The sequence below is a fragment of the Parasteatoda tepidariorum genome, chromosome 2, assembly GCF_982258835.1.
Source record: "Parasteatoda tepidariorum strain Cologne lab strain chromosome 2, Ptep-v5.0, whole genome shotgun sequence".
NCBI lineage: Eukaryota > Metazoa > Arthropoda > Arachnida > Araneae > Theridiidae > Parasteatoda > Parasteatoda tepidariorum.
This window is the reverse complement of record NC_141756.1, coordinates 125,982,840-126,004,197: the sequence shown is the minus strand read 5'-3', so window position 1 is coordinate 126,004,197 and position 21,358 is coordinate 125,982,840. Positions and strand designations below refer to the sequence as shown.

At 26.9% G+C, this 21,358-nt stretch overlaps 1 long non-coding RNA gene across 1 annotated transcript in view; it reads left to right on the top strand.

The window, feature by feature from the left end:
• Nucleotides 1–16,852, top strand: part of LOC147816179 (uncharacterized) — a 33,950-nt gene extending 17,098 nt beyond the window's left edge. Inside the window, exons 3-4 of the long non-coding RNA XR_015431858.1 lie at nucleotides 9,289–9,352; nucleotides 16,722–16,852. This is a non-coding gene — a long non-coding RNA (uncharacterized LOC147816179). The remainder of the gene's footprint in view (nucleotides 1–9,288; nucleotides 9,353–16,721) is intronic.
• The last annotated feature ends 4,506 nt before the right edge of the window (nucleotides 16,853–21,358 follow it).

Below are 21,358 nucleotides of genomic sequence, written 5' to 3'. Positions count from 1 at the left end.
AAGAAAAATAAACGGTTGAAAGTTTAAAAAAAAAAAAACAACGTGCAAATGATACCACGCATAAAAGTACCAGATAAGAAAAAAACGCGTAGAAGATAGTAACGTGGAAAACAGTAACGTGAAAAAGTAAAATAAAAGCGTTTAAGTTACATATAAAGGAAAAGTAGATGTATTGAAATTAAAACATGAAGAATTATGCGCAAAAGTAAAAATAACGCATTATATGAGCAAACGTGTAAAAGTAACGTTAAAAGAAATATAACGCATAAAATTTAAATTGTAAAGTACTGCATACAAAATAAATGTAATGCATTAAAAAAGTAAACACGTAAGTAACACTTATAGTAAAAGTAACTCATAAGAAATAAAGCATGCAAAATTTCGCATAAAGAAAAGTAGCCCGTGAAGTATAATTTTTTGTAAAAGTAAAGCAAGCAAAAATTAACGCGTATAAGAAATGCATAAGTAATGTATGTAGAAAAAAATATAATGCATAATAATAAAAAGTGGCGCATAAAGAAAAGTATCGTATAAAATAAACTGTAGATAAATTGAGGAAGAAGGGAAATGAAGCTTAAAAAAGAGACATAAATTTAAAATCCGCATTAAAAATTTAAAGAAAGTTTGACGTAAAGAGGTGAATCTACTGTATAAGAAAAGTAAAATTTATCGTATGAAAAAGAAAATAGCCCGTACGAAAAAAACTTAGCATAAAAAGTAATGCATAGAAATATTAAAAAGTAAAATATAAATTAATAAATAACCCATAAAAGAAAGTAACTTGAAATATAGCACATAAGAAAAAAGTAAACGCCTAAGCAGGGCTGATTGTACCCCGGAAAAAATCCGGATTTCCGGAATTTTCACTAACAGTGATCCGGAAGTTTCCGGAGATCGAAGGTCCAGACGTTTCAAAAAAACAGAAATTTCTGGAAATCAAATTTTAAAGGTTGGCACTTAAAAGCACAGTTTATTTTATTTGTTCGTAAGGGAGAGCCAGAGGGATGCTTCATAAGTATCCCTCTGGTACTTCATAAGTATTCGTGATTAATATTCATTTTTTATCAGTAAACAGTTGTTATAATCATAAACTCAAGAAAGAAAGACATATTTGTACATTTTAATTACTTCTCCAGGTCATCATAGGTATGTGTAAATGGTATAGGTATGCGTAAAATTTTAAATATATCAATAAGCAAACTAAAAAATATTGAGAAAAAGGAAAAAAACCTTGTTTAAATTTTTTTCTAAGTTTTTCAATTGAAACTGTTTTTTTTTTTTTGTTTTTTTCTTAATTTTTTAACTTAAGAAATTTTCCGGAATTTTGACTTGGGCTCACAATCACCCCTGCCTAAGAGTAACTCGTAACAAAAGTAAGGGATTTGTATAATAACGCGTAAATGTAACGATAAATAGTACTTATACATGAAATATAACGTGTAAAAATATCAAGAAAAAGGAAAGGTAAAGCTTAGCAAAGGTAAAAGTAAAGGAAAAATAAATGTGTAAAACGACCGAATAATAAAGATAAATGTCGGGAATAAAAATAAAACGTGTAATTTACAATAAGGGTGTAAGAAGAGCGCGTAACGCATAACAGAAGTAACTAGTAAAATAAATATTTCGTGAAGTTAAAATGCCGAAACGAAAAATTAAACGCGTAAAAGCAACGCATAAGTAAAGTGAAGGCGTAAAAGTAAAGAAAATATAAAGTATAGTATAAAGTGTTTATTTTAAGCATAAAGGAAAGTAACGCATAACTAAAGTAAAATTAACCGATATTAAAAGAAACGCGTTAAAGATAGTAAAACATATCAACGCAGAACGAATAAAGGAAAAGTAATTCAAAAGAAAAATAAACACTTTAAAATAACACTTAATGAAAAATAGAAAATAAAATGTGTATTAATTAAAACGTACTGAAACGTAGCGCTCAAAAGTAAAAATAACGCATGATAGAAGTAAACGTGTAAAAATATCTCTTTGAAAACCTAACGCAATAAATACAATGAAATTAAATAGTAAAAGTTAAAAATCGAAATAATAAAATTAAAAGTCATCAGAAAACTAAAAGAAACGCATGCAAAAAAAATGCTGAATGTAATGAATGCATAAATTAAAGTAAGCATACGCAGGGTGTACGTAAAGTAAAAGCAACGCATACGAAATTAAAAATAAACATTTAAGTAGAAAAGAAAAGTAACGCGTGTAATTATATTACACGTAAGATTAACGTGTATGAAAATGAGTAAAAGTAATACACAAGTAAAGTAAACGCGTATAGAAAATAAATATAATGCATACGAATGGAAAGTATCGCTTAAAAAAAGTATCACGGAAAATAAAATAACCCGCAAACGTAAATGAAGTGTTATCCAAATTAGTAGTAAAGTTAAGCGTAAAATAAAGTAAAAAATAAAACAATTGTTTGTGACGTAATGAATTAAATATAAAGTCTATAATAAAAAGTATGTAATTAGTACATAATTAAGGTACTTAATAGGGTAACGTAATAATTAAAATAGTATTTAATTAGGGTGTCGGGGCAAAAAATGCAGCCACTCGTAAAGTAGTAAAGTAAAGAGCCGATCATAAAATAAAGTAAGGTATAAAATATAAGCGTAATATATAGACTAAGACGTTAAGAAATTTGTGAAATAAAAAGTAAGGAAAAGATTAAAATAAGCGAAGAATAGAGTAAATATTATGCAAAGCATAAATGAAATCATGGAGTATAAAGTAATGTGTAAAATAAAATGTATAATAAATGTAAATTATATTTAAAAGAATAAGTAAAGCGAAGGCAGTAAAATAAAATATAATTGAAATTAAAGCATAGTATAAAATAAAAGTTTTTAGTGAACTAAAAATAAAGTTAAGTGTGAAGTAAAGTGAAATGTGAATCATGAATTAAGTGTTAAAATAAAGCGTAAGGTTAAGAGTGTGTAAACTGAAACTAAAGAGTTCATCATACATTAAATGCAAAGTGGAAAGTACTGTAAAGTAAACCGCTCAGTATATTTAAGTAGTTTACACTGTAAATTTAAGTATAAAGTACGCACGTAATCTAAACTTAAAGTAAAGCCTAAAATCTAAAGTAAAATATTAAATACAAAAACGGTGAAGCAAAAAGTAAAGCATTACTAAAAGAAAAGCATAAAGTAAATTGGAGGATAAAATACAGCGGCAAATGCAAAGTAAATCGTAAAACATTAAGTGTAGCATAAAGTGTTATATATAAAACTAAAATGTAAAGTATGAATTATATACACAAAAAAGTAAAACATAAATTGAATATAAAGGGAAGGGTATAAAAAAAGTAAAAAGGGTGAAATGAAGCACGAGGTATAACTCAGTCTGAAGTACCAAGTGAAGCGTTTAAAAATTTACCATAGAGTATAAAATAAAGATTTAAATAAAATATCAAGTAAAATCAAATAATTAAAATGTGTGTTAAAGTGGGAAGTGAACTATAAAATAACGTATAAGGTGTAACGTAATGCGAGGTCGTATTGTAAATATATGTATTCAAAGAATGAAGTACAGTAAATAAAAATACAGCAGAATGCAATGTTAAGAATAAATTACAACGTTAAAAAGAATGAAAAGCCCAAAATGTAATTAAAATTTCAAGAGTAAATTAAAAACTATTGTTAAACGCCTTAAAAAGTTTGAGTGAAGTATTACGTAAAATAAAAAGTGTGCAGTCTATCGTTAAACCTATTATGTATAAAGTAAATATAATGTAAAGTTAAAAGCAAGGTATATTTAAGCGTAAAGTGAAAACCAAAGTATTGTATAAAATAATATTTTACAATATACTTTATATGTGACGTTTAATAAGAAGTAAGATATAAAGCGTAAAATATGTTTGAGTAGTAAAGATTTAAAATAAAGTGTAATATAAGAAGTGAAGCCTATAGTATGAAACGATTAAGCGCGAAGTAAATAAAAAATTACTTTGTTAGACACAAAATAAAGCACCAGGCTCAGAGTAAAGTCGGAAGTACAGTGCAACGTTTGATCAAATGATGAAGATAGTAAAAAATTGATAGGTAAACATTATATAACAGAATAATTTAGTTCAAAGTAAAAGCATGAAAATAACTAAGCATAAAATAAAGTTGCTGCAAAGCATAAATTAGAGCGTAAATGTATAGTTAAGAAGAAAAGCGAATAAAATGAAAGGCAATAAGAGTGTAAACAAGAAAAATAAAGCATATAGCAGAATATTAAGTCAAGTAAAAGTAATAAATGTGTTAAATTAAAAACTAAAAGAAACAACTGAAAGCTGTTAAGAGCAGGGGTTTCCAACTGGCGGCCCGGGGGCCGCATCCGGCCCGCGAACTAAAATATATTAGTTGTTATTTTTTTGCGGACAATTTTCGTAAGAAATCTATATGAGTTTAAAATACTTTTCTCTTTAATAAAAACCTAATCTCTTCGTTTCTGTGAAATTTAACATACCAACGGTGCAAAGAAATTTATTTCTCAGGTTTTGCATCCAAGAAAATATTTATTAAAATACAAAAATTATCATGTATGTTGCTCTTTTTTTTTTCAATTTTTTGTATTTTGTGAATATAATTTAGCATGTGCGTATCAGAAATTTTCTCGAAAATATTCTCCGATTTAACTTTTTGAAACCACTCATTTTGGGCGAATATATTTACACACACATTTGTAAATTTGAAATGTAAATATCTATTCACTGATGGTTGCAGCAGACAAGCCTCAATTTTCTTATTGAATATTTTGTGTGCTACTATGTAAGTTTTAGTACCAAACTTTTTAAAATTTTATATCTTAACAATTAGATATCTGTTGCACATTAATCGTTTAATACATTGCTGCACATTACAGTTATTGTAGCCCAAATTTTTATTATTTATTTAATATTTTTTTAAATATTATTAATAACAATTAAATATTTTTAAGAATCTTCTTCTTATTTTAATTTGTAATTCAATACTTTTGTTTTGTACAACTTGGTAAAAGACTGACAGTAATATTTAATATTCCTTCAAACATAAAAGAGTCCTACATAAAATTTTGATAAAGTTGCGGCCCGCCATTTGATTTGTGTTTTTAATTGTGAACCCCGGCCTCATGTAAGTTGGAAACCCCTGTTTTAGAGCAAATTATACTGTAAATTAGAGTATAAAGTAAATACTTAAAGTAACGTGTACAATTTAAAGTGCAGAGACGAGTGAAACGCTCTATAAAGTGGAAAGTAAAGAAAAAAAAAGCAGTAAATTAGTAGGTAAAATAAAACGTGAAAAGTAATATGCAGCAGAAAATAAAAAGTAAAGCCTAAAAAATAATGTAGCGTATAAAGCAGAAAATGTTAAGTAAAGGGGAAAATATAAAAGCATAAAGAGTAAAATATAAAAGCGTAGAGAATAAAATCTAAAAAAATGAGTAAATTAAAAGGTTAAATTAAGCGTAAAATATAAATAAAGCACAAAACGGAAAGTAAAATAAGGAAAAAAGTGTGTTTTTTGAAGCGTGAAAAAATTATGAAGTATAAAGTAAAATATATATTAAGTGTACGCTAATGAGTAAAGTTAAAGCTTAAATAAACTAAAACTGCGTATAAAAAAACGCTAATTATATTTTAATATTAAGTGAAGTACTAAGTAAAAATAAGCGTAATATAGCTTGTAATGTTTAGTAGATAGAAACGTAAAAAAGCATCTAAAGTAAAGTAAAATAAAAAGTTTGTAATATAGACTGAGAAGTAAGGCAAAATGTAAATTAAAAAATAAACTATTTTAAAAAGTAAAGATTAAAGTGTGAAATATAAATATCAGTGTTAAAAAGGTGTTAATTAAAGCATGAAGAAAAGTAGCGCTTAAAATATAACAAGAGCGTGTAACAGTAATGGATTAAAAAAAAAAGTAAACGAGTAAAAGTTACTCATAAGAAAAATGCGAGTAACGCATAAAAAAAAGTTAAGAAAGATAAAGTTTCAGTAAGGAAAGGGGTAAAGAAAAAAGCGAGTAAGTAATGAAGTAGAGAAACGTGAAAAAATTATAACTTTAAAGTGAACGCGTAAAAGTAAGGAATAACCAAAGGTATGGCATAAAATGCGGAATTTTAACGCATAAAGACGATCATTATAAGGCGGACAATAAGTAAAGACAATGTCTGTCTATGAAAAGATACCCCATCATAGAATCGAGTTGACACGTCTTATATACTAATGAATTGTATTTTTGTAGTGGTAGATACCCTACAGTACTCCCCCACCAGAATTGTATCTGTAATAGAATTCGATGGACGGATACCACTAGTTGATTCATTGCTGTTTCTGGGAGAGCTGTATTAAGATCACCTTTCTTTTGCTGATCGTGAGAGCTGTATTAAGAGCACGGTCGTTGTCACTCCTGTGTTGCCGTTAGCAGTCGAGTGTATGTATGCAAGCCGACGTTGTGCGTGATCGAGACGAGACTGAGTAGCAACAGTGCGAGGAGGTGAATAATGTCGCAGTCACAAGTAGCAAGTCAATTGTTCAATGTGGACCATCCATCGAAATAGGCGTTTCTAGATCGAAGTGGGCGTTACTGTCAAGATAGACGAGTTCACATCACGTCCGGATCAACAATGTCAACCTTCATCTATGAAAACCCATCATAGAATCGAGTTGACACGTCTTATATACTAATGAATTGTAATTGTACTTTTGTAGTGGTAGATACCCTACAACAGTGTTTCCCAAAGTGTGATGCGCATACCTTCAGGGGTACGGGAACAGTTTAGTGGGGGTACGCATTATGAGAAATATCCTGCAACAAACGAAACTTTCAAAAATTGTTATTTCAAAACAAAGATAGCCATGAAAATTTACGATTACGTATTTTTCTATTGGCTATTTTTTGCAGAGTTATCAGTTAATAATGAGTGGTGTCAACAGCCAGTTGTGATTTTTAACTTTTGTGCAATTTTTTTATAGTAAAAAATACATTCATTATTTTATTAGTGGTACACAGCGTTACGAAAAATTTAGAAAGGGTACACAAAACTCATAAGTTTGGGAAACACATAAGAAACGATAACTGCTTATGAGAATTTTGTAGAAAAGCAAAGTAAAATATGTACAAAAAGCGTGCACGCGATAAAGTCATGCGTGTAGGAAAATTAACGAGTAAAATATAAATTAAAGGAAAACTTAATTATAGAGTAATCAAGGTAGTAGATCAAAAGTAAAAGTAACGCATAACAAAAACAATGCGTAAAGAAAAGTTACTAGTAAAATGTAAGGCCTAAAAGCGAGCACGTGAAAGTAATGTTAAACTAAAATAAAGAAAAGTAACGCGTAAAATATAATTAAGCGTTAAAATATGCGAATATTACGTAAATGCTACGCTTCAAGAAAAATACCGCTTAAAGTATAACGTGGAAAAGAAATACATAACAAAATTAACGCATAAGATATAAAGTAAAAGAATCTTCGGATCATCCTCAGGGATGTTTCCCAGACCGTCGCCAATAGCCCATTGTGCAGCTCTAATGCGACGTAAATGAACTACAACAGCAACAATAAAGTAAAAGAAAGCTTTAAGTATGGAGTAAAAAATACACTAGAGCAATACAAAAAAAAAATAAAAGTATAGTATAAAAAAGGTAAACTTGTAAAAGCAATGCATAAATAAAAGTAATGGAAAAATGTAATACATAAGTAAAAAGTACATGTTAACGCATATGAAAGTAATACATAAAATATCGAAAAAAAATTATTAACTGGTAGAGGTTATGCATAAAAGATTAAACGCGTTAGCTCAGTGGAAAAATGAATATAAAGTAAAATGTATGCAAATTAAAACATAAATAAAAATATACCGTAAAATTGATGCATAAAACTTAACGTGTCAAAGAAATTCATAAGTAAAAGAAAAAAGTAAAATTATAGAAGGTAAAAGTAAATTATATAACGAGTAAAATAAGTTGTCTAACGTGTAGAAGTAAAAATAGCGCATAAGAAAAGTTACCACGCAATAATAATGTATGAAAAAAATAACTTTAAAAAGGTTATTACTTATAATTTAAAAAAATAACTTATTAAAAGTTGTTAAATTAGCCCTTCAAGAGAAAACTCTTAATCGGTTTCAAAGATAAATACCTTATTCTAAAAAGTTTAACAAATATAGAGTTGGTCGTTTTTCTTACATTTTCGCTAGTTTTTATATTAAGAGAATGAGCAATACATTTTGGTTTAATAACTTTTAAATGATGTAGTTAAAAATTGAAACTTCTAATTTTTTTTCAATGTAACGTGCTTCCGAAAAATATTTAACAGCTTGAAATATGAATTATGCTATCGCAATATAAAAATTTTCAATGTGATGCCAAAGTCAACAAGTCAGCAAATAAGTTAAAATATTTTAATTTCATACTTTTTAATTATTTTAAATAGGTCCTTCTCTGAAATGTTTGGCTCCTTTTTTTATAGATTAAAGTAGTTAGGATAAAAATCGTGCAGAAAACATTAAAACATTAGTAGAATCATTTACGAATAAAGTGAAGTTAGTTATAAATTTCTGATTTTGATTATTCGTAAAAATTAATTATGTAATTCTAAATTTAATGATTAAAATTCTCTAGATTTCTTTATAAATCTCTTCATAATAAACAACAAATATTTTAAACATCCAACATTTTTACAGATAACTTAAAAATCCTGAAACTGAAATACTATTTCTATTTATATGAGGTCGTTCAAATAAAGCCTGTTTTTTAGCTTTATTAGTCTTCCTCTCTCTCCTTGTCAGCAAAAGTAAACAAATCACCTCCTCTGCTTACGTAAAAAAGTAACGCACTAACTTACTCTAATTTTAACTTTTTTTGAAGCAATGTAATTTTAGAATTTCATTCAAATAAATAATGTAACTCCTCAAGAAAATAGTAGATATTTCAATTAATTTTATAGAATTTGAGAAGAATATTTTTACGGAATCTTTGCTGTTTTTCTAAAATAGCTAAAATTCTTGAACACATAAAAACAATTTTTTGCGAAAATTTTTCCTTCTCCAAAATTTTATTTGAAATTGTTTCAAATGTAATTTTTCTCAAATTATAATTTTTGTCTCGGTTTTTCCTTTTAAAAAAAAGCAACTTGAAATTATGCGACTTTAATGACATACGTAAGCTTTCATCCTGTCTGTCCATTGTCAACCACCATAAGCAAATTGGTGAACCTCATCCCCGTTAAGTAATGTTTAAACAGCCCTTATTATCGTGTTGCATAAATATTTATATAATTCTAATTAATATGTCCTATTTTTTCAGCTTTCGAAATCTTTAGGAATCATAAATCCAACCAAGAGCTGACATCATAGTTTTTTTTAAAAAGGTAAGTTATATAAACACTCAAAGAATTTAATAATCTTCGTGTTCAACCAGCATTAATGTAAGTTTTCAGGAAAATAATAATAATACTTAATACCAATAAAGAAGTATATTAATAGCATAACATCTCTTCCTGTACTTAAATGAAACTGCATTCAAGAATTAGCCTAAAAATTAGATTTGTTAAAAAAAAAAAAAAAAAAAACTCAAAGAAAGCAATCGTTTTTGTTCAGAATTGTTTGACACCTTCTTAATTAGGTTAAAACCAACTTTTTATTTCTTAAGAAAAAAAGTTTTTTTTATTACGGGGAGAAGAAAAAAAAATTCACTATAGAAATAAAATGAAATGATAAATTTTTCTTCTAGATCAAAATCTTACGTAGATTGCCGAAATATAGATAAAAAAAATTTTAATAAATTATAGGTAACAATTTCGACTATCACGTTCTGATAGAGAACGGTGTTCCCTAATAATGCAAATAAAACCATTTCGAAGTGAATCTTTTGTAGCAAAAGTAAATAAATGTTTTACTCAAATTTCCCAACTAAGTATGATTCAATATCCAATTAAAATAATTCATGTGAAAATCTCAAAGTTTGAAAAGTTAAATTTGTTGAAGCGTAGATAAAACTTGTTCATTCTGCTATGGTCCTAAAATGCGGTTAAAATAAAATTATATATCGTTAAATAGTTTTCTGTTCATAAACAGCGTCAAATATAAATTAAAGCGTGAAACATAAAATGTAACTAATTTTTGAAATGAAAAAAAAAAGCGCAAAATAGTAGAAGATGAAGCACAAAGTATAACGCAAAGCCAGAAGTATTAAGTGAAGCGTATAAAAACAATGTAAATAATAAAAAAAAAGCGCAAAATTTAAAGTATTAACTGAGGCGTATAAAATTAAAAAAAATAGTGTATAAAGTAAAAATTAATGTAAAAAAGGGAAATTAATAAAGTTGGTGTTAAAATGTGAAGTAAACTTAAGCGTAAGATAAATGTTAAATTATAAAGTGTGTAATGTAAAGGGTAAAACATAAAGTTAAAAAGTGTGTAAAGAACAATTAATATAAATTTAGCTGAAAGTTATAGGTAAAATAAAATATATATTATAACAGAAAGAAAAGCGTTAAGTATGAAGTCAAGTTTAAAGAGAAAAGTAAAAAAATATTGTGTAAATTAAAAAATTAATTATTGTAAAAGGTAAAGCTAAACGGGAAGTATAAAATGAAATATGAAGTAAAATGTAAAGTAAGCAGTATATCCTCAACCTTATTGTTAAGTATAATGTAAAGCGTAATATATCAAGTAAAAGCAAGGTATAGTAAAACGTAAATTATAAAATAAAAAGCAAAGTATTGCATAGAATAATGTAAAGCGCAACATATCAAGTAAAACATGAAGTAGGAAGTGAAAAAGAAAACTAATGCATAAAATACGACGTGAATCATAAATTAAAAAGTGGCAAAATGCAAAATATCAAAAAATTAATAAGTAAAGCGGAAGTATAGCAAAAAGTATAATCAAATGTAAAATTTAGTAAAAAGAAAAGTGTATAGTAAAGAAGATATCAATGTATATCAGTAAAGTTCAAAGTGAAATCGTCAAGTAAATTAAAGCATATAGTAGTGTTTAAAGTAAAGTAGAATGTAAAGGGTAAAATGTAAAGTAAAGAAAAATACACATAAAATAAAACGTAATGTGAAAAATGTAAACTAAAGAATATAGTAATCGAAAGTAAAAGCGTAAAATATGAAGTTAAGTAAAATGCGTAATAAATGCCCGGAATATAAAATACATTTTAAAGAAATATGCATGTAAATTGGAAAATATATTGTAAAACATAGCTGAGAGTAAGTTATAATATAAAGTAAATACGTAAACTAAGTGTAAAAATACGTAAAATCTAAAGTGCCAAGTTAATAATTAAATATAAAATAAAGAAAAATCAAACAAAAGGAAAGTGAAGTAAAACATGAAATGTGAATTGCAGCGTAAGATAAAAACTAAAATAAGGTAAAACGTAAAAAAAATAAGTGTAAAGCATAAAATAAAAATAAAGCAAAAAGTATGTTAATGGTTAAATTTAAGAGTTTAAAGAGTAAAATAAAAAAAAAGTGTAGAGAGTAAAATATAAAGTAATGTGTAAAGTTATAGTAAAGCGTAGGATCTAAAGTAAAATATAGCAAAATGCGCTTCAAGAAAAGTCAAATATGTATAAAATAAGGTAAAATGTGTGTTAATTAATGCCTAAAGTAAACAAAAAGTGTAGAGTATATAGTAAAATAACAAGTTATGCGCCATATAAAGTACGTAAAAATTAATAAAGTAAGGACTAAGGTAAAGTTTAGAGTAAAGCCTCGATTAAATGTGTGTAAAAAAAGTCAATTTTAATGTCATTTGAAGTGTAAAGTATTAAAAAAACTAAAGCACAAAATATAAAATAAAAATATAGCTTATCATATTTAGAAGGAAAAAAAAAGTAAAGCGCATTTAAAATAAAAAGTAAAGAAAACCGTATAAGAAAAAGCGCGTGTAATGCGAAGCTTAAACGAAATGTAAAACTTAATATACGAATAAAGCAGAGTAAAAAGTAAAGAACAAAGTAAACTATAGGATAAAGAAAAGCAAAACAAATCGAAAGTCAAAAAATAAAGAGTGTATAATAAAGTAAGTCGTGAAATATAAAGTAAAATGTAAAACATAAGCTGAAGTATAAAAAATATAAAGTGTGAAATATAAAGTAAGCTATTTAAAGCATAATATAACCCATGCGCAAAAGTAAAAGTAATGCATAAGAAAAGTAACACTTGAAGTATGGAATAAAGAAAATAGAGCAGCAAGGCATGATTAAAGGTATAAGTAACGAATAACAAAAATTACGCCTAGAGAAAAATACCTCTTAAAATAGAAATACGCATGAAAAATGCGAGTTTATTAAGTAACGCAAGAGCATTACATATGACATAACACTTAAAAAATTAACGGGTAAATGTGAAACATATAAGATAAAACTTGCAAACGTAGCTTATATTTAAAAGTGTAAATTGAAACAAATGAATTGAAAATATAACGTCAATGCGACGCTTAAAAGAAACGTGTCATTAAATGAAGACTAGAAAGTTACCCTTAAAAAAAGTAACTCGTAAAAGTGAATTTTTTAATGCATAAAAGTATGTATAGCCCATAAAAGTAAAAATAACGCTTAAGAAAAGTAACGCATAATAAAATGATGTATATAATGCATAAGAATAGAAACACGAAAAATTAAGAAAAGTAGGGAATAAAAATAGAAAGTAAACGTGTAATGGTAAACTTTTAAAGAGAAAAATACGTTAAAAAGTAAAGGGAAATAAAATAGAGCAACGTGTAAAAATACTGCAGTACAAAACAAACGCCTTAGAAATGTAAATTCTTAAACGTAACGCTTTAAGAAAAGTAACGCATAGAATATAATGACGAGTATGTGAAGCTCCAGATGGGGAAAAAACGCGTAAGACACGAAAGAATAATTCAAAAGTAAAATTGTAAAATGTATAATAAAGCAAATGTAAGCCATAAAAATTAAGCATAAAGGAAGAAACTCATAAGAAAAGCAAAAATAACGTTAATACAGAAATTTAAGACGTATAAATAACGCATATAAAAAAGTAAAGTTTACATTATAAAGGTAAAATGTTTAAAATGAGATGTGTATAAACTAATGCATCGAAGAAGTAACGCAAAAGAAACGTAATTTCGTAATTGTAACCACAAAGTTACCGTATAAAAAATTTAACGCGTAAGATAAACACAGAAAGTGTAAAATCTAAAACAAACATGAAACTTAAGGCATAAAAAAGTAAATGTGAAAGTAACTCTTAAAACTAATTGTAAAGCATAATGAAAGTAGCACGTATAAAAAGCAAATATGCCATGTAAAATGAGCCTCGTATTCCTCGTAAATGTAACTCACAACAAAAGTAAAGGGTAAATTATAATATCGCGTATGAGAAAAAGTTACCGATAAGAAAAAGCTTGGCCTAGTAAAGCATAATAAAACTAAATGCGTAAAAATAATGCAAAAAAGTATTAAAAGGTAAATTAAGAAGTATTTGAAAATTGCCCATAAAGAAAAGTAACAAGAAAAGGGTACGTGTAAATTCTAAATTAGCTTTAACAATTTAAAGGAGTTCGGACGGAAAGATTCAAAACAAGTTCACAAGAAAAGTAACATATGAAAAAATAATATTCTGAAGGGTAACATATTAAAAGAAGCAACGCGTAAAATATAATAACACGTGATGGTAACGAATAAAAAAGGTCGCTTATTAAAAAAGTACAAGCGTAAAAATGAAAAAAGCACAAAAAGTAAACGCGTAAAAGTAAGGCTAAAAAGAAAATATAAAATGCTTAAGAAAAGTAAAGTAAAAAATTAACATTAAAAGCAAATACGCGCAATTAATAATAATGAGTAAAAATAATGAAAAGAAAATTATATGGGTAATAAGTAAAGCATGAAGAGAAGTTGAGAATAAAATAGAAATAAATTGTGCGTAAATTAAAGCATTAAGAAAAGTAACACCGAAGAAAAATGTGTAAAATTATTACATAAAAAATATAACGCATGAAATATACCCGTGAATTTAAATCGAAAAAGTTGCGCATACGGAGTAAATCCATAAATATAAACCGTAAAGAAATGCTAACATAACATGTAAAGTAAAAGACGTTTTTAACGCTTAGAATAAAAGTAGCGCAAAAAAGTTAGGCACAAAGAAAAAAACAAGTAAAAGTAGCGCATTACAAACTGCAGTAATGGATATACAAAAGTAAGGAATCTATATAAAAAAAAAAAAGCAACGCTTAAATAAATACAAATACGTAAAACTAATATATATAATTCATGAAAGCTAAAGAAAAACGCAGAAGAAAAGTAAATTAACGCATAAAAGTGTAACACTTTAAAAACTAAAAATTGCGCAATTTTAATCATAAAAAAAATCGTAATGCGATAAAATAACGAATAAAAAGTAAAGTGTAATGTACGATAACGCAAAAATTGAGCTAATGCGTGAAAGTAACAAGTAAAAGTAAGTAGCACATATGCAAAATAAATGCTCAAAATTACTACGTAGTAAAAGTAACTAAGAAAAAAACTAAACGAGAAAATGTAACGCATACAAAATTTAACCCTTATTGTAAAATAGCATGTAAAAAGAGCGTATACCGTGCAAATCGAATTCATAAGAAAGGAATGAGATATATTAGCATGGTACTTTTTCCTTCATAAAATTTTTTTTTCCCGTTTATTCTTAAAATATAACAACGCATAAAAAAAAACCTTAATACAAAAAATTTAACACAAAAATCTTAAAAAGTAAATTATACAATTTATAAATAACCCGTAAAGGTAAGTAACTCTAAATATTAACTCATAAGAAAAGTAACGCGTTAGAAAATAAAGTGTAAATAGTAAAGTAAAATTAGTTAGTAACGAGTAAGTAGTAAAACATTAGTAAACGCGTAAATTGAGCTAATGCGTGAAAGTAACAAGTAAAAGTATGGCGCACATAAGTAAAATAAGTGCTTAAAATTGCTGCATAATAAAAGTAAAAAATTAGAAAACTAAATGAGAAAATGTAACCCATAAAAAATGTAACTCGTATTGTACAATAACGCGTAAAAAAAGCGCGTATGCCGTGCAAATATAATTCATAAGAAAGGAATGAGTTACATTTGCACTTTTTTCTTCGTGAAACAAATATTTGTTCTTACTTGCAAACAATATAATATCGTATGGAAGAAAAAACCCGTAAGATAAGTTTTAAAAGAATTTGCGTAAGAAAATAAGCGGAAAAATAAAATAATGTGTTAAATTAAAAATAATCTTGAAAAGTAAAGCATAAATATATTAAAAAATAATTAATAAAATTTATAAAGAACCCATAACGAAAAGTAACCCGAAAAAAAAGCGTACGCCTAAAAGAAACACATAACTAAAGATGCTTGTATTATAACGCGTAAATGTAACGATAAATAGGACTAATCCGTTAATTTCACAAGTAAAAGAAATAACGCATGAACAAATAAATGCTTAAAACTACTGCATAATAAAACCAAAAGCGTAAAAGTGACAAATAATAAAACTGAACACAAAAACATAACGCATAATGAAATGTAACTCGTAATTTACTATAACAAGTACAATGAGCACGTATGCCGCACTAATGTAAATAATAATAAGGAAAACAGAGTAACACAAAAAAGTTAAATAAACACATTGAAGTAGTGTTATTTTAACACGTTTATTTTATTTTTTCGTAGAAAAAGTAGAGAATAAAAAATAATAATGTGTTTAAACTGAAACAAAGAGAAAAATAACTCATAAAAATGTAAACGTGGCAAAGAAACATATGAAGAAATGCGTAAAATCTAAAATAACAGTGAGACTTGAAGCATAAAGAAAAGTAACGCTTAAATGTAAAAGTAACACATATGAAAAGAAAATGTGGGAAAGCCTTTAGTAAAGGGAATGAAAAAGAGCAACTCGTGAAAACAAGACAAAAGTAAATATATAAAGCGCAAAAGTCCCTCGTAAATAAAAATCAGGCGTAAAGAAAAAGTAAATCATAAGAAAAATAACGTGTAAAATGTGAAGCATAAGATTATTAAATTAAGGCTAGGATTTTGGGAATTTGAATTCCAAATCTGTCAAACTTTTATTAAGAGGAAGCATGCTTTGGTGCCTAATTACATAACTTAATAAACATACTAATTAGTTAGCATATTATTTAAAGCATTAGCCATTCATTAAAACAAAAGTTTTTCAGGTTGATATCCCTATTTTCCAACTCACTATTCAAAGCAGTTTACACCAATATTATTATTATTTTCAATTTATTATTATCCTATTTCTGTCTAAGTTACAGTTTTTGTAATTTACGTCTTTTCGAAGTAATTTCCACGCTTAATTTTTAAATTAGTTTTACTTTAGAATTACATTCGTATTGATTAGTATATTTTATTAATATTTTTAGTTTATGTCGTCCAATAGCAGAATTAAATTTTATAACATGCAAAAATTTTTTTTGTTCTGTTTCGTAATTAGTAAAAAGTTTGTTAAATTTTTGTTTTTGGAAGAAGAAAAAAGTAACAAAAATTTTTATAAGATTTAATCGAATATTACTACAACTAATATTTGCCATTCATAATTAGTTTTGTCAAAATGTACTTACTATTCGCGTGTCGTTTTACTTAATTACATTAGTATCAGTCAAAATATCAGTAAAACATATTTATTTAATCTCGTTTAGTTGCAAAATTTATTTGTTTAGCTTATAAATTTGAACAATGTTATGCATGTTAATCTTATAAAATGTTTTATTTCCAAAGGTAAAATGTGGAACATGAAAAATTTGATTTGCTGGTCCTCCAGAGATAGCAGAAAATGATTCAATGTGAAGACATGCACATCCATGGGAGTCTCAGACTTGACAGCAGAGTCAAACAACGCTCTAGAGCAGTGGTTACCAACTGACGGCCCTCGAACTGAAATATATTAGTTTTAATTTTTGGCGGACAATTTTCATAAAAAATCTATATGGGTTTAAATTACTTTTCATTCGTTTAAAGAAACCTAATTTCGTTTTTTCTGTGAAATTTAACATACCAACGGTGCAAAAAAGTTTTTTTTTCACAGGTTTTGCATCCTAGGAAATATTTATTCAAATACAAAAATTATTTAGTATTTTTTTTTTTTTTGTATTTTGTGAATATAATTTAGCACGTGCGTATCATAAACTTTCTCGAAGAAATTCTCCCATTTAACTTTTTGAAATCACTCATTTTGGACGAAATTATTTACGTTTGTAAATTTTCAAACGCATAAAAGAGGGAATGAATACCATGTTTTATCTAAATTCCTATCGCATGAGCGGAAAAGAGAAAAAAATTAATCTCAGGTGCTCGAAATTTTTTTGTTTTGTTGTTGCGATAATTCCTAATACGTCGGAAAATTTTTTTTAGTTTATCACAGAATTAAATTTAAAAGAAAAAAAATCTTGTCTCTAAGTTTCTGATTAAGAGAAGATTCAAAATGATACGTAACATTATTTGTAATGCTTGTTATTTTGCTTTTTAATATTAAAAAACCTTTGATAAAAATCTGACAGTAATATTTAATGTTCCATCAAACCAAAAACAGTCCTATATAAAATTTTAGTTAACTTGCGGCCCGCCATTTGACTGGTGTTTTTAATAGCAGTCCCCGGCCTCATTTAAGTTGGAAACCCCTGCTCTAGAAGCTAGTTTTTCCTTTGTCAAAAGTTTTATAAAGTGTAAAGTTTTAAAAGTTTTATAAAGTGTAACACTTTATAAGTTTTATAAAGTGTTTATCTCAAGTCTGTAACTTCATATCTGGAGATCTCACCATGATCCGGGATTTACTAGAAAGTCGTAATACAGACTAAACAGACCTTACTAATTAACAATTCCGTATCAATTTAAAACCCCACCATCTGTTAAAATGGTGTTGTCTCAAGGAAATTGTTTGTTTTTTCCCCCCAATCTTAATCTCTCCTTTGCCAAAAGAGAAAGACATTTAATAATTAATACTGAAATAATGTGCCAATACTTTTTTAATATTCGTTATAAATAATATTATACAGGGTATTCATGTACAGGTGGATGCAATTAAAATAATATTTTGTGTTGTGTCTTCATTAACCTCCAAAGCATAAACTTTAAAATTAAATCTAGTCCTCGCAAATACAATTAATTTAATGACGCAAGAGCCGAAAATGCTGTGCTGAACATAAAGTAGTAAATTGTAAGAACGTGTTTTTTTTTTTTCGTATAACAGTAAATTAGAATAATAAATATCGATTTTTTTTTTTAAATTTTATCTATATAGATTCATAAGGGACGTGTTTAGATTTTAAATTTGCTTGATACTTGTTATTTCTCGGTATTATCGATTAGGGTGATTAGTTACAGGGCTAAAGAGAATACAAGGGCTAGTTCACTCCGCTCTTAGAGCTGAAGCTACGATTTCCCTCCTCATGACGTCACTGTGTCTACAGATCTCGGAGATTGCAAGCAAAGATATGATAACTTTGCATTTTTCTCTTGTAAAAATAAGTTAGACTTTTTCTGGTTATTAGCCTTCAAACTTTACGTAATTAACACATTATTTCCGTTCATAAACATAGTTCAAAAAAAACTTTCTTGGTTATTATTTTAAAAAAATACCATTTTAAACTTATAAAAATGTTTTGCTAGTTGGTGAAAATGACACTATAAATACTTTATTTTAAAAAGTTCAGTTTTAACTTTAACTATTAAGAAAAATGAATGCATATATCGACACTTTTTTTTATCTACATATTCTTTTATAAAGATAAGTTAAGTTAAATTTAGAATCCCTGATTTTAAAATATGTCGTTAATAGCAATTTGTTCATACTTAATCATTAGGAAACATCAACCTTAAACGCTAATTACTGAAACAAAATAATAATTTAGGTTCATAATGACATCAGAAATTTTACAATTGCTTATAGACATTTAAATTTACGATGATATAATATATAGATATTTAAATTGAAGAGAATATAATTTTTAAAAAAAATCATAAATATTTAGAATAACTACATTAAAAAATATGTTATGAAATTAGGAGAATTTCAACTATATACTATATATTTTATTTAAACTTTTTACTTACATTTTAATTTTCTTTGACTTTATCTATTTTTTAATTCTCTTCACCTGCCTTTCTTTATGAAGTAGCGAGGCGGTTTCTATTTAGATAATGAATTTTTATAAAAGTTCTTTACGACAGAATAAACGTATTGCGGTTTTATATTAACTGTGTCATTTCGGAATCCATTCTTTACATAGTTGTTCATTTTCTTTAAGGAACACGCGAAAAATTATACTTTTTCCTTTTGTTTTTATATCAGAATTTTTGCAAGTTGCAATCGCGCAAACTGGCATTTCGATAATAGTTTTAAATTCGTGTAAATTCACTGCAAAAACTGAGGAAAGTCATTATAGAAAATAACAAATGTCTTAGAATATCTCGCAAAAAGAAATGATCCAATATTAGTTAGAGCTAGTAAGGCCAAACGCTCCGTTCTTGAAGTAAAAGTGCGAGCTTTGCGCCAAAGTGACGTCGGAGGATCGGCGCGGCAAGAGATACTTCAAAGGAGTGAACCAGCCCTTCTATTCTCTTTAGCCCTGGATTAGTTACACTATTGAAAGGAAACAATTATTCAGTATTTTATATTTATCTCTAAAAAAACATGCGATCAAAGTTTTAGCTTTTTCAACTTGGTTGTTGTATGTACACATAGATGAAACTATAATCGAATTTCATTAGTAATATTTGTGGACTTTAATTGTTTTTTTTTTTTTTTTTTTTAATACTAAACATAAGATTTTTCTACCTCTCGAATGTGAGTTAGATGTCGCTGAATTTCTTTAACAATTATAATAGACAATATCTATGTTTAGTTGATCAAAGTTATCCTAAGTTGCACTACGTTTATAATAAATATACTTCGGTAGTTTTTATAAACCGAAAAAAAAATGCTTATTTTCTTAGCTTTAAAATAAAGAGATATTTTAAGAAAATTGCAGCACAAGTTATTACAGATTGAATACAATTTTGCCTTGTTGGTTTGGTACAGTTGGTCATAAATAGTCAGATAGTTGAAAATGTTTTCATATAAGAGTTAAAATCAGACTTTCTCTTCGAAATACTCACGCATAAATGAATGGGACCAAATCACGAGACTTAAAAGTTATAAGGATTTTATGTACAAATTTGTGCATGCACCTATTTACTCATCAGCCAGAGTAAGCGAGACATTTCATATTTATCTCATACACTTAATAGAATGATATAATACGAGAACTAATCACTGAAAAGTTAAAAAATTTCATGGAAAAAATTCTGTTTTTGGCGTAACTTTTGTATTTTTCTTATTTTACTATCTAGGAGTTAATTAAACATGCGAGGTACTTTTTTCGATAAAATAGTTTAGCTTGAATTGTTTTCTTCATATTAAGTGCAATTCAAAAATAATAAATTTAATATTTAAAAAAATTACCTTTAAAGTTTTGAAACTTTAGGTTTGTGCCTGTTCTTATTCACTTAAATAAGAAAAGGAAGAAAAAAAAGCTGTATTTCAGCATTATGAATAGCTGCGTTAAGTGTAGGTACAAAATTCAACTTATTCATACTAAGCTTATAGTTTGATCGCCTCGGTATTGTACTCGAATTCAACAATAAAGGAAAAAAATCCTTAAAATTTAACTCTAGTTTTTTTTTTTTTTTTTTCGTTTTTCAGTGAAATTTCAAATTAATCTAACCATGAATTATTGAGTAAATACTTTACAGTTCAATAGATGGCGTCATTAAGATATACATTAATCTGTATAAGCTTTTTCAACTTGAAATAGTTCATTGTTTATCATCAAAGCATTTAAAATGCAATTTAATTAACTTGCTGAAATGTTCACTATTAATGTCTAGCATATTTATAATAAATAAAGTAATGAATAATGTGCTTAAACGAGCAACAACAAAAAAATACGTTCGCTAATTGACTTATTGTACAAGCGAAACTTTCTTTTATAGCAGACTTCATAACATGTTAAAGAAATCACTAAATTATTTTTAAAATTGACATACAATATAATCAAAATGACTTGAACATATTGGTTGCCGGAAATTAAACTGTTCCGTGAAATTCATTAATTAAGAGTTCGAATTCATTAATTGAAACCTTATTAGATATGTTCCTTCTATCTAGATTAATTAATTCCTTCTATCTAATCAAACAATTTTACATGATTGCTAGTCAATAAGTATAAAATTCAGCTAAGTAGATTTTTAAAATAGTATTTTTTAAATTTTAGTGGCGCCATCTATCAATCTATGAAATAACTATGGTTATATATATCTCCTTATTTGTATTTTATCTACATTAATTTATCGATTTTTTAATATATATAAGATAATAA